At 57.4% G+C, this 14,041-nt stretch overlaps 1 protein-coding gene across 2 annotated transcripts in view; it reads right to left on the bottom strand.

The window, feature by feature from the left end:
- Nucleotides 1-14,035, bottom strand: part of Rbfox3 (RNA binding fox-1 homolog 3) — a 377,727-nt gene extending 363,692 nt beyond the window's left edge. The window contains exon 1 of one of the 2 annotated variants that reach the window (XM_048797595.1): nucleotides 13,355-14,035. The gene's annotated coding sequence lies outside the window, so the exon portion shown is untranslated. Of the gene's footprint in view, nucleotides 1-3,531; nucleotides 3,677-13,354 lie in introns of those variants that run through there. The other variant, XM_048797592.1, reaches the window with a different exon arrangement.
- Nucleotides 14,036-14,041: the final 6 nt, after the last annotated feature.

Raw genomic sequence — 14,041 nt, 5'->3', positions numbered from 1 at the left:
ATTGCAATCCTTGAATGAGGTCTTGGCTGAGAATCCACAATTCCCTGGTGGCCTCAATCTTGCAAAGATTGCTTTTAACACGGTTAGGCCTTAGTCCTAAAACCCTCCTCCTTATTACAGAACCAGACCACTTTGCCCTGAGCCACCAGCGTCTCCTGTCAGCGCTGGGCGAGAGAGGAGAGGGCAGGAGGGGAAGGGGCAGGGGCCGGAAGCCCAGGGAGGAACCTCCCTAACCCATGGCATCCTGAAGAGACCTCTTTGTGGGCCCCAGGCAACGTCAGGACATGACTCCTAAGAATGTTTCCTTTTCTGTATTCCAGATTTTTAAGTGAGGAAAGGAGGAAGAGAGAGCACAGACCTTGATGGCCACACCTGGCACGAGTTCAGCTCGGCCCTGGACAGACGGTCGTTTGCTCTGGCCCAGTGCCTGTGCCCCCAGCAGCCAGCCTGGACCAGAGGGCCAAGAGAGGAAATTGAGAGGATAGCACCAGCGGGTTCCAGATCAGAAACCCAAACTGCTCCTGGGGAGGCGCTGGGGAACCCACGGACCGCCTCCCCTCTCACCTCCTGAGTCAGTGGTGTTGAGGACAAAAGTGAGTCCCCTCAGGCACCTTTGCAGATTTGATTAAGCACCCACTGTGTGCCCGAGAGGTGAGAGTGGCCCCCTACCCTCCTCTCCTCCCCAGCTTGTCCCTGGAAACGGGAGAGCGCTCAGAACTAGGAGCTGAGAGCCAGTGTTCCCTGGAACCCACAGGCCTTTCCAGACTGAGGACAGGAGCCCAGAAACGGGGCCTCCATCCCGGAAGGTTCCCAGTGGAGCCGTGCGGAGGACAGCCTGGGGGCACCAGAGATGAACGGGTGGACCAACAGCCCCTGCCCTGCACGGGCACTCGGGCCACAGGGAGGAGCGTGGAGCCCAGCCTTCAGCAGGCACCTCTATTCACACCGATCAGCCAGCCCCTCTCCAAGCTCTGTCCCTCTCCCGCAGTCCACCGGACAAGCCCCACGTGTTGGGTCAGCCACAGATGCCCCCAAGGTGCCTGGTGGAGAGCCAGGGCCCGGAGGTTCTCGCTCTGTCCCTGGGCCCCCGGGGCCTGAGAGTCTTCCAGGAGGGCAGTGAGTCCAGCAGCAGCGTTCTGAACATCAATAGAATGTGGATCGATGTGTCAGGCACCTGAGACATCAGAGGTCATGTTTTAAGCTTTATGCCAAAGAGCATGGTGCCCAGCCTAAGGTCAGCCGTCGGGAGGTGAGTGGGCCCATGGAAGATCTGAGGACACACTCCGAGAGCCCACACCTCGGCACAGCCCAGCAGCCGACGGGCAGCCCTTAGCCAATGGGCAGCAGAGTCTTGGATTCTGCAAAACAAAACCATGAAGACCAACCTGCTGGCGGGGAAACAGGCAGCGCATTCACAGGCTAAATATAAATAGTATTGATCGGTCTGCCATCTTGAATTATCCATTTCACGTCTGTTTTCCATTAGCATCAATGATCACGAGTGACTCCCTGGGTCGTGGACCTGGAGAAGTCTCGGGCTAGCTCCCACGACAGGCCAGCATCTTCTGGACAACCCAGAACCTTCCTGGTACTTTCTCCTCCCCTTCAACTACTCCTTACTCAAGCCCAGGAGAGGGTGGCCCAAACATAGCCCTGAGGAACCCCTCCACCTTCTGGAGTGTTCTGCTCTATTTGGCAGCCAACGCCGGCTCCAGAGAACAACTGCCTGCCTGTGCCCAGGGCTCACTTCCAGGGAAGAGGGGAAGGAAGCTCCCATGGCTGGATGCACGGCCCAGTAAAACCCGCAGGGCACCACTTCCCCAGTGCCAACCCCACAGGCAGGACCAAGGCCCACTTCCTCTCCGGGCCAGAAACCAGAGTGGCTTTCCTACAGAGCGGCCGGTCCTTGTCCTCTGGCAGCGCCCTCCCAGGCCCCAGGGCCTCTGATGAGCAGTCAGGGAGGGGCTGTGGCACCCGCCGGGAGCCAGGGCTGCTGCACCCCTCACACACCAGCAGCCCCACAGAGCCTCTTGAGACAGAAATGCCCGGGGCGTGGAAGCCAGAGGCCCTGAGGACAGAGTGCGAGAGGCACAGAGGCCCTGTCCCACCCTCACCCAGTCAGCTCTCAGAGGGACCTTCTGTGCCGACAGAACCATGCTAGGTGCTCTGGGGGACAGGGATCCGCGGTGGTTCCTGCCTTCGAGGCACTAATGACCTGGTGTAGGAGACAGGTGTCCCAACACCTCCCAGATCTGTCATCTCCCACTCTTCCTTATCAGTGCTGATTACAGCCCCCAGAAAAGTGCTGTGACAGATGGGGCCTGTGGGGATGGCTCTGCATGTCCCTCCTAGGCTTGCACGTCCACGTGGCACCTGCCCCAGACGGCACGGACGGCACGTGGCCTCTCTGTGCCGGGGTCCAGAACCCTCCCTTTTGCCTTCTCCATCTACTTAGCCAGTTCCTTGGATGCTTCAGGAGAAACGCCTGGTCATTCCTGGCCTCAGCCTCCCTCCTGCCAGCCACTCTTATGACCACGGGACTCCGCGAGAGGGCACCGCGGCTGCTGCACATACCCAGCCCCAAATGTTCTCCTGAGAAAGCCCCTGCCCTTACACCACAGGCTCTCACACATGCCAAAAGATTGATGCCAGAGCTTGCAGTCACTGCCCATCTTGCTGCTAAAATGCCCCTGCCACGGAAAGGCAAGACTGGCCCAGGGCGAGGACCCAGTCCTGCCAGGAGCTCCAGCCTGGGAAGCCCAGGGAACGCCGGCTGCCTTGGAATGCAAGAGTCTGGCCAGGTGAGAAGGAGCAGAGACCCCTGTGCAGGCTTGCAGAGGGCTTTCTGCTCTGGGCCTAAGGGAAGAAACAGAGATCCAGTCAGACCTGAGCTCCTGCCATGGCGGCCGCACTGCTCGGCCTCGCCATCAGCAAGGGGAGCTCTCCCCACCAGGTGAGAGGAAGGGAGGCCCCAGCGAGGTGGAAAGGGAGGGGACAAACAGAGACTGCTACGTAAGGCACTCATCTATCACCAAAGTCCCCCACCTGGAACGTGCCTCCTGATGCCAGCCCCTAGGCCCACTGCCACCTGCTAAGTGCCCCACAGAGGCAGGGAGGGGATCCCCACCATATGGTCCATAAGGAGCAGACACCCACAAGCCCTTGGAACTGCAAGGCCCTAATGCAAAGCAGCCGGCCACCCTGCCCATCAGTGGGCAACCCACAAGGCAGGCATGTGGGGCAAACACTGCCACGTCTGGCCTCTTTCTGGCTAATCACGATAGCTGTCCACTTACAGTGGGCACCCTGAGGGGACACAGCCCCAGCAGACAGAAGGAGGCCCAACACCTTCAGCGGGCCCTGCGCTATAGAGGAGGAAGGACCCAGTCATCAAGCATCCTGATCCAGCTTTTCGGCCCCTCCTTGACCCATCCTCTTACCACCATCCCTCACTGTCCAGGCCCCCAAGTCCCCCCAGATGAAGTCACCATCAAATGGCATGGCCTGGGCACAATAAGCAGGAAGTGCTACCTGCTGCAGGTAGTCAACAGGTGTGAGGATGCTTCAGGTGGCCACCACCCAGGCAGGTGTGACCAGGTCCAAAAGAGTGCTGGGAGAAGGTGTCAGCGCCAACAGGCAGCCGCCCGCACGCACGCGCACACCTCCTCTCTGTTAGGGACCTTGACTTGGAATGATGTATTCTCTGTTCTCCTGGCTATAATTATTTTAGCGTGGGAGACCAGCTCTGTCTCCGGCGTCTCCGAAGGGCGGGTCCAGAACCTCGCATCCCCCAGCTCTGGAAAATCCCATCTCCAGATCCTTCCGTCCATGCAGAAGCACCCGGGCCCTTCAGATGGGCAGCCCCCGCCTGCCCTGGGAGGCCGGGGTCAAAGGGTTTCATTCCTACTCCAAGCAGCTCTGCGAGCAGCAGAGACCAGGCACCACGCATGCCTCCGCGTAACCATGGCAACTTCAGGGAAGTTTCCAACAGTAAGTTTGTGAGTTGTGGAGCTGTTATGTGGTGTCTGGGTGGGTTGGCTCCTGCCTTCTTTTTAGGGTAACAGGATCCCAGCCCAACACTTGCATGAGCTCTGTGGGCAGTGTCCAGGGAGCTGCCTCCAGACTCCCAGCCACCTGGGCCAGCATCTCACTTCAGTCCCACAGGGTCACAAGTCCCTGGGTTGGGCTGTCCCCTCAGATGACCTGGAGTTAGCATACCCCCATGAAAGCTGGGGTATTCCTCCCCAGTCTCCCGCCCACCCACAGAAGTGTTCAGTACCTCCCCTCCCCAGGAGTCTGGCAGGTGCAGATATGGTGCCCAGAGGTGCCCATCTACTCTGCAGTGTGGATCCTTCAGAATCCCAAACATTGGTCCCAAGACACCCCCGGGTATGAGTTCACACACATCTGTGAAGCTGGGGAACAGGTCAAGCTGCCCACGCACATGCTCACCCCCACACGGAGCATGCACACACATGCAGGCCTGCATCTGTGCGTGTAAAGGTGACCCTGTCTCTGCATAGAGCGATCCAGGCCCAGACTGGGGACCGCCCGCAGCCTCAGTGGAGGTGGGTGGGAGCCACAGTCCTGGGGATGGCCCTTCTGTGCAGGGGGCAGAGGAACACAGGAAGCATTCGAAGGTGAGGACATCCTCACACATGCTAATGGTGCACGCACACACACGTGCACACAAACACGAACACTGCCTTCAATGCTATGCCAAGCCGTGGAGGGCGGCACCACCCCCGTGGCCCAGGACGCCTTGCTGCCCAAGAAGCACCCAGCGGAGCAGAGGCAGCGCCAGCCCACCCGGGCCTCGGCCTGAACAGCTGTCACTGCAGCACAGCGCTCGGCAGCCAGCGAGGCCATGTCACAGCCGCGGTGGCAAAGGCTGGGCTGCACGGCTGTGCAGAGAGGAATCATTTTTTAAGGGGAGAAAAATCCTAAATGGCCCTTTCAGCCTTTCGGCGCAAGTAATTGTAGTATCCAGTTAATGAAAGGCCTGGCGTGCTGGCTGGCTGAATGGCGGCCAACGCCACGGCCGCACCTCACGTGGCGCGGCTCCACCGCCCCGTGCAAGTCAGACCGCGCTGGGGAGGTGGGGGGCGGGGAGGGGGGGAGCGCGCGAAGCCGAGAGCTTCCAGGAACGGCAGGTCTCCCACGCGGGATCACATCGCCAATTAGCCAGTGGGAGGGCCGCCGCGCTGGCATCTCGCTTCCACAAAGACAAAGTTTCCTTGAGGAAATTGCCAGAGTCTTCAAGGCTCTGAAATAACACAGAACAAATGAAGAAGGACGGCCGCAGGGCCTGGCCAGGCTCGGAAGCCCCGCCCCCGCAGCCTCGCGAGGAGCGGTGGGCTCCAAGGCGCCACGGGGCCTGCGCGTGCACACACATGCTCACACATGCGTGCACACACACAGAGGCACTTGTGCATGCACACTTACCCAAGCACAGGCAGGAACACGCTGTGCATGTGAACATGTGCCTGCACACACACCACAGGACGCACAGGCACGGTCTGTGCACACACCTCCTGCGTGTGCACACACGCATGCACACTCATGTATGCATGTATCTGTGCACACATCACCCTGCTTGCAGGTTGGGGGCCACTGTGCTGACCCTTAAACACGCAGGTCTGTAGCTCTCACAATGGCCACACTTAGAGGACAAAGCGCCCTGCAAATCTGTTCTCTGGAATTTTCCCCTCACTCCACAGCGAGAACTCCATCTGTGAGGAGCCTCCACCGTCTTCTGACCTGGTAGAGCTCAGAGCCTCGCACAGTCCATTCTGGAAGCTTCTTACCAACACCCAAGGGGGTCCCTGCCTTCAAGGCACGGAAGCAGTCCAGCTCAGCCGTCTAAGTGGAGGTGACTGATTTATTCTGACCGTCCTGACTCTTAACGACACCACTCTCCTCCGAGTCTGCGCAGCTTTAATTGTCCATCAGGCGGGGCAGGGAGGAACCGTAAATCTTCCCTGCCCGCTGCCGCTGCTGGGAGCTCCGCACCCTCCGCACTGCTTGACCTCCAATTGCCAGCCCCTCACAGGCGCAAAGGCAGACTGGCATCCGCCTGGAGAGCTCTGCTGGCTTTGGTGAAGGAGGGAACGGGGAAGGGGCACCAAGAGGAGGAAGAGGCCAGTGGGCCAGGGAGGGCAGGAGCATTGGCCACCTTTGGGTGCTCTGACTACAAGGCGCTGCAGAGCAGCGGTGCCCCTGGAGTCTGAGCCACGGCGGCAGCTTCCAAGGGCTGTGGAGGCCATGCAGGCTCCTTCCCGGCCTGCCCCACACGCCACACTGCAGGCCGCACTAGAGCAGGCCGGGCCCTGGGGCATCTGGGCACTCCCTTGCCTGGCTACAAAACAGCACAGCCCTGAAAGGAACCACTAGTGAGGACCAGCAAAATCCTTCTCCCTCTGAACTCAGAGTGCGGGAACCAGGGCCTCTCCCAGGGCCTGCCTCCCCGTGGGAGTCCGGACCAGGCCCGGGGCCACAGGGCTAGGCAGCGGCCTGGAAAGCCAAGGTCCAGAAGCCCAGCCACAGGCTCCAGAGCGGGACTCCCGGACTCCAGCCGCCGGCGGAACCTTTTCTGCAATTTTAGTATATATTAATGCATCTCAAAGCGGCGGACATTATAGTTACGATTATTACCCAAAGACTTCCCACAGCCTTCATCTTCCAGCGCTCATTACTTTCTGAAAAATTATCCTTGGGGACTGAAATTTTCCAAGGCTGTCCTGTGGGGGGGGTTTTCTTAGGATTTGGGCAAAACGTATTTGGGAAGAGGGAGGAATTAGCCTCCTGAAGTCAGTCTCCTTGGTGACATCTGACAAGGAAAGAATGCCATCAGAGCGGGGAGGGGCTGCGTCGTCACTGTGCAGACCCCGGTTCCATTATTCAGTTCTGTCTACTGTGAGATGACAGTCCTATCTTAAAAGTGAGAGCTCAGTAGGGTGGAGGGGGCAGTCCCTGCAACGGTCATCTTGCAGCTGAAGCACAGGCCAGTCAGGGAAGCCAAGAAGGTGACCACAGCACCATCAACGCACGGGAATGGCTGGACATGTATTTTCCAATGCAAAGGCAGACTTGCAGAAAGTCCCCTGAGCATGGCCAGGGTGTGCTGACACAACCCAAAGAACACAGGTGCCCTGTGCCAGCTTCTCAACTGTCCCCCCAACAGATCTGCTGGTGGGAAAGAAAAACGTGCCCCCTGGAAGACGGCCCCTTGTTGGCCTGTAGAACTGCCCCAGACCCCATCACCAGGGCGGGGTGGCCAGGGAAGGCAAGGGGCCCCCTTTCAGACAAAGAGGCTCCGTCCAGCGTCCCACCCTCAGCCCTCAGTTAAAGGCGTGCAGCTGTGGACGTGTCCAACAGACCTCTGTGCCCAAAGTGCAGCGCAGTGCTGTTGTGCGCGAGTGCTGATGGCATTATTAGTCCGCTGACAACATCACGCTCACCTGAAGTTCCCCCAGCACGTCTCTTTTCTGCTAAGGTTCCAAAATACTTGACTAGCATGCCCTCAGACGCACGCTGATCAGCAAGCCACAAGCACTCTGGTTCCCACTGTGAGCGGCTCCAGGAACCACAACCGAGGCCCACTGGGGCCTGTGAGGAGCCCATGGGGGAAAGCCCTGCGGGCCCGACCCTCCACCTGTCCCTGCCATAGGCCCCGAGCCGTGCCTAATGGCATCACATCAGAGAGGCACAGTCAGTATTCCAGAATAATGACGCAGGCTTTCTGTTGACTTCCAGTGGGTCTTACAAAGCTGCATTTCAGTTTTTCAAGTATTGAGTCCTGAGACCCCAAAACATCTCCATGCTGAAGGTGGGGCAGGAGGGAACCCCTGAGCCTGAGAGGGAGGCACCACGGTGGCCATCCACGGGCTGAGAGGCCTCCAGGAAGAAGTGGGGCACAAGGGACAGGATTCGCCTCCCATTCCCCAGTCTGCACTGGAAACTCTGCTGGTGCCGACCTGGTCCCTCTCTCAATCCAAGGCCACGTCTTTTGCTCAAGCACCGGCGGCAATACCCCCATCTCAGGGCTCTCTTGACTCCTTCAGGAATGGACACATGAAGAGGCGCTGTGGGCCTGTCCAGGGGACTCAGAGGGGAGCCTGCCACCCATTGGATGCCCCGACCAGGGCACAGCCCCCTCCTGCTGTCTATCCATGGCGTGTGTCTCAGATGTCAGCTGGAGAGGGTCCCCAGCATCCCCACCTCACCTGCAGAGAGATGCGGGGTGGCTTCCATCCCCTGCCTGAAGCACCCGCAGCTTCCCTAGAAGCCAGTTTAAATGGTAGCCATGAGCAGTTCAGAGCCTGCGTCCTCAACCCTGACCTTCACCAGCCCTCTCAACCGGCCCGGCCCTCTCACAGGCGGCTGGCTCCAAAGCAGGGTCACCATCTCTATTCCCCTGGGTACCCACTGAGCTACTTCACATCTATGACCAGATTCTTGCTCAGCGCCCTCTGAGGGTTCAGACTCGCCCTGGGCAGCGAGGCCAGGACGTCCGCGTACCCTTCCCCAGCACGCTGCAGCCAACCTGCCACCTCCCGAAGCCAGCTCTGACCTCACCTCCCTACACAGACCGCAGGCGTGACTGAGGCCACTCACACACCGACGGGCTCCGCAGCTCTCCCTGCCGGCCTGCGAGGCCTCACGGAAGGTAATTAATGTCCAACCTTGTTCAGAAGTTGTGTTCCATTTAAGTTACATCTAAATGCACGTGTCCTGGGGGTGAGGGATGGCTCTTAGAGACCCCAGTGGAAGGGCGTGGGGAGGGCCAAGATGCTCCATCTCAGGAGCTGCCACCAATAGTCAAAGATTGAGACCAGACCCCGGGGCAAGGGTGGACGCACGGGTGAGTGGCTCAGATCTGGTGGAGGACATCAGCTGTTCAGACCCAGCTGAAAGCATCATTGTGATTTTCCCCTTTCTCCCTGGATCTCGGGGTGATGGGCAACATGGGCACATGTGCTGACCCAGAGATTAGATCGCCCTCTGGATACTGAGAGCATCGAAGGAGGGATCTGCAGGGTGGGGTGGGCAGGAGCTTGGATTCCAAGGTGTTCAGAAGCCGGCCTGCCCACCTGAGCTGGCCCTAAACCTGGCCTTGGATAAAAGTTCCAGAAAAACAGTAGTTGTTTTTTATTGACAGTAGAGAAACCTCCCATTTGCATTCAGCATGGGTTTCAAACTATGAAAGTTGAGTGAGAAATTATTTCTAAATGTCCCTAGATGGGTGCACCTCTTTAAATCCTTCTCCAAATTCAATCCTCCTTTTTAATACAAGTCAACTCTATGTCTTTTGGCTTCAACAGAAGGTTTTATATAAAAAGCCCTCGTTGCTGAGAACAGCCTGCTTCTCTGTGTTCTCATTACCCTCGCCTAAAAGAAAACTATTCTGCCACACACACACACGGCCCAGCCCGGGATCCACCATTTGCCTGGCGTCCAAGGATGTAACTTTCAGGGGAGGTGGGGCAGGAGAAGCACCCAGATCCTGGAGGGCCAGCCCTCCCGCCCCCACCTTCATCCTCCAACTCATTTGGTGTCACAGACAAGGAGACCTGGGTGAGCAGGACTGCAGCCCTCATGTTCAGGTTGCACATAGCTAGAAGTCAGTCCCCAGTGTCTTAGGCCTGGGCTACCCACTGCCCCCACAGCGGTATCAGCAGCCGCAGAGGAGAACCTGAGTTGGGGGTTACTGTTTCTTTGTTGTTTGTTTTGGTGGAGGCAAATTTTGCAGCAAGATAAGAGGCCTTGGAGAAATAAAGCCATTCGGGATTCTCCTCTTTGGTACAAAAGATAAATTTTAGATTGAGTACTGGTTTCTTAAAAGGCTAAAATGCACAGACCTGACCACGCACCTCCTCAGTGGGCTTCCAGTCCTCCGGGTAGGAGCAGGCTGGCCGCACGGCCTGCGGCCTGCGCACAGGAGCTGGCCAGCTGCTGCCTGGAGGGACAGGGAGGGCGGAGCCTGCTCCGTGTAGCTGCTCCAGCAGCCTCTGCTGTGGGATCTTGGGAGAAAGCTCTCAGCACAGCCACTGAGCAAAGTGGGCAAAATCCTGCTAAAAATACGCATGTCCCCCTCCTTCTTTCTGCTGGGAGTAGGTTCTGGCCTTAAATAACTGAACCTAAAAGAGAACTTGCAATAGGGACCACCATGCTCCTGGTCCTATGAAGAAATCACAGACCCCTGAGAATCCCACGGGGCTTGACAAGTCACAAGCCCCTCCCAGCTGGGGTCGGCAGGAGCTGGCCTCACTCCATGCAGGGTGAAGACTAGACCGAGGGAAGGGTTTTGGCTCTTGGCTGGAGGTTTTTGCTTCTCAGGAGCCTCCCAGAGCCCACCTCTGGCTCTCCCCACAAGCGGCAACTCCACAGGGCGAACCGCCCTGTCCCTTGTTGTGCCTCCTTCTCTCTGACTCGCCTTTGATACCGAGGCCTCCTTGCCAGTGTTTGTGGTGAAGAGGGTGGGCAGGAAGGGAAGTGGGAGGGCAGGGAGAGCCCCTCGGAGCTTGCCTGGTAAGACCTAGAGACTGGCAGAGCCAGCTGAAAGATGGCCAAGAGGACAGAGGCCCCCGGGCCCCACAGGGAAGGCAAGGGTCCTGGGGCAGGTGCCTGACTTTCACCCCCACAGGGCCGTCTCTCTGAAGGGCAGAGATGCTGACACCCCAGCATTCATGGTCTCTGGGGTCAGTGTGGTTACAAGTGCCCCATGACACATCTTTAGGCCTAAGTTAGAAGAAGATCCAAAGTGCTCTCCCAGGCCTTGAGGACCCTGCTGGGTGGCTGTCCCTCTCAGAGGCCCCCCCTTGCTCCTCCTACGGGGACTCCAGCAACACTTTGTAAAATGCAATTTATATACTGTGAGCTTGCCCTGGGCTACCAGAGAAAACACTTTCAAATAGAGTAACAGATTTTATTCTCTTTATTATCTCAAGTCACCTTCTAAGGCATGTTTTGGTGTCAGCTTAAGTGTTGGGGAAACTGTGATAGCACACTAATTTACTAAGTGCATTACACTGAAAAGTGTATATTTTATCAGCCACATCAGCTGGGCCACCAGGCGTTTCCTTGAGGGAGGATGCTCAACCTTCCGTTCTGTGGATCCCAACACAGAGCAGGCCCCACTGCGCACGCCATCTTTACCATCCAACTTTTCTTTCTAGGTACTGGAGATTGAACCCAGGGATGCTCTACCACTGAGCTACATCCCCAGCCCTTTTTTTTTTTTTTAATTTGGAGACAGGGTCTTGCTAAGATGCACAGGCTGGCCTCAAATTTGCCATCCTCCTACCTCAGCCTCCTGAGCCACTGGAATTACAGGCGTGCACCTATCAATTGAGAGCTTGCCTCAGGAAGTCACAGAAGTACCCCCATCACCCATAAAGTGTGGACAGGAAGAGACAGAGCTGGAGAGAGAAGGAAGCAGAACGTTATAAATAAAAAAGAGACAGCCGTGGCTCAGAGAGCAACCAGCTTCTGAGAGGCACAGAAAATACGAGGTTTAGGCTGCCTGAATGTTTCATGAGCCTGTGAAGATAACGTGCTGCTTTAGAAAAGAGTGAGGGGAGGTACTGCAGCTAATCAAAAAGATGTAGGTGCAAATGGGGTGTGTTTCTAAAGCTGCGCCGGTGCCAGAGCCAAGGCCCGCTTGCAGGCAAGGACATGGGGAGAGGCAGCTCCCCGGGAGAAGCATCTCCATGGAAGGGGGAAAGTTTCAAGATGGTTTTTCCCCTTCACTTGTTTAAAAATAAAAAATTCCTCACTGCGTGTCAGCTGCGTGTCAGGTTCCATTTGTCTTTATAACAGAGTATCAAGCAGGAGTGAGGGAATAAATAAACACAGAGAGACAACCGACCAAAAACTGCAGGCACAGGGACAGGATGGAGGACGCAAGCCCCATGCCACAGTCACTGAAAAATAACACTTCAATTCGGTGGGCAGCAAGCCGCTCTGTGCCCCTGACACCTTCTCCTCTCCTGGCCCTGTGCCCCTCCCCGGCACTTGTGGGTGGGTCAGGAGCCCTCTTGCACATGCCTTCCTCCCTAACCTCACAAGCATGGCTCAAACAAGGCTCTGTGTTGGGGTGGGGGCTGGGTAAATCAGCCAAGAGCCAGGAGCCTCCAACTTCTACACATTAGAGCAAAGTCGCCTTCGGCAAGGGGCAGAGGGAGGGCTGGGGCAGAGGCAACTGCCCAGTGAACCAGCGTGGCTAAGACCTGGAGTTAGGTTGAACAGCTCCCAAGCTTAGCTCATCTCCAGATAGCAAAGAGCGTGAGGAGGTGGCAGGCAGACAGAAGGCCCTTTCCAGAGTGGTACCCAGGCACCTCCTGGATGCAATTATGTCTTCACCAGACTGGGGTTTCCTGGCTCTGAACGGGCCTCGGGAGCCTCCCCTTCCCCCCAGCAGGGTGAGGGCAACATCTGACACCCCCACACTATCCGAGGTTCCAGGGGAGGGTTGGCGGGAAGCGCGCCCAGGCCCTGTCCTTGGTGCTGCCGCCCGCTGTGCTCCCGCCCGCTATGCCGCTGGGCGGCAGGGGCCGCTTCCTTCCAATCCGGCCTCTGGTCCCTGCGGAAGGGCAGTAAACACTGTCAGCCCCGGTGTGGCTCTGTCCGAGGCCACTGAATGAGGAGTGTTTGCAGCGACGGTGCAGCGCCGTCAGAGACCGATCCTAAAGGGACTTTTCTGAATTCTGGACTCCTCCTGGCGACCTGAGGCGACCCAAGGCCCAGGGTTAGATGCAGGTCTCTCCTGGGCCCTAGTCTCTGAGGAGGGCAATTCAGAGCCACCATCTAGGTTCTCTTTTTATAGTGGAGGGGAGAGCTATTAGAGACCCGCAACTCGTGCCAGAAAACCCCAGCGCAAACAGCCCAGGCGCCGCCGGCCATCCCGCCCCTGGCACGCAGCTGCCTCCCAGGCCGAGCTGTCCCTCTGCCTCTGCTGCCTAACCTCTTTTGGGTTCCCCACCTCGCCCACTCCGCCGGCCTTCCAGGGACAGCCCAGCATTCCCAGGAGCTCCCACCCGGGAAATGAGGAGTTAAACTTGCTTCCAGGAGTGTTGGGTGAGCCCAGCGCCCACGCAGGGAGGCCTCCAGTCCCCAGGGAGGGGTGGGGGTGGCAGCCTTGGCCCTTCCTCCTCTGAAAGGGAGCTCCTGGCCCTCAGCAGGCGAAGAGGGGCTGGCCCTAAAAAGGCGCCCCGCCCCCCCAGGCCTCCCCCAGGCCCGCACCCGCCAGCGCCCAGCGGCCTTGGGGCACCCCGTGGCCTCCAGCACCCCGTTTTCATCAGCCAGCGCCTTCTCCACAACTTTCTCCCTCTCTCCCGTCACAATTTTCGCTCACCTGGAGGGTCTGGTTTTAATTAGTGTGATATCCCCGTTAACAACGCAGCCTAATTAAGACATCCGCCCCGAGTCCGCGATGCACACTTAAATGGGCACGTCCTGCCGCAATGTTTATATGGTGGTTTTTTTTTTTTTTTCTTTTGAATGAGTATCATGTGGCCCCCTTCCAAATTTGGCAGAAATAATATCAAGTTTTCTTAAAAGAGATGAGAAAAGTTTTCCAAACTGCTATGAAATCATTGCTAAGCTGGGACATTCATGCCTTGAGCTCTGGCTACTAAAAGAGCCAGAGGTATTCAGGCAAAGGTATTTGAGGACCATTTTAAGATCTATTCTAGCCTTTGTCTGTTGCAATAGACCAAAAATGAGCCTAGATTAACCAGTGATTATTTGCTGTTATACTCTTGCAGGCTCAGCATTAGCCTTGGTCCACGAAGGACTCAATCAAAGGGCCCTTGAATAAACAGTATCCAAGTCTACTCTACATTTTTGGGTGCCCATAAGTGCCAAGGGTATAGCCTATGGGGGACAGAGAGAGAAGCAAAAATGAGACACCACCACTAAAAGGGCTGCAGGTGGATACCCCCTCCCGACCCTGGAGCAAGATAAAGACGACTTGGAAATAGGAAGTCCTTCCTCATCCCACAATCAGGAAAATGAGGAAGGAGATGAGGAGGATCACAGG

Source organism: Marmota marmota, unplaced genomic scaffold (assembly GCF_001458135.2).
Source record: "Marmota marmota marmota unplaced genomic scaffold, marMar, whole genome shotgun sequence".
NCBI classification, from domain to species: Eukaryota; Metazoa; Chordata; class Mammalia; order Rodentia; family Sciuridae; genus Marmota; species Marmota marmota.
This window is presented reverse-complemented; position numbering and strand designations above follow the sequence as displayed.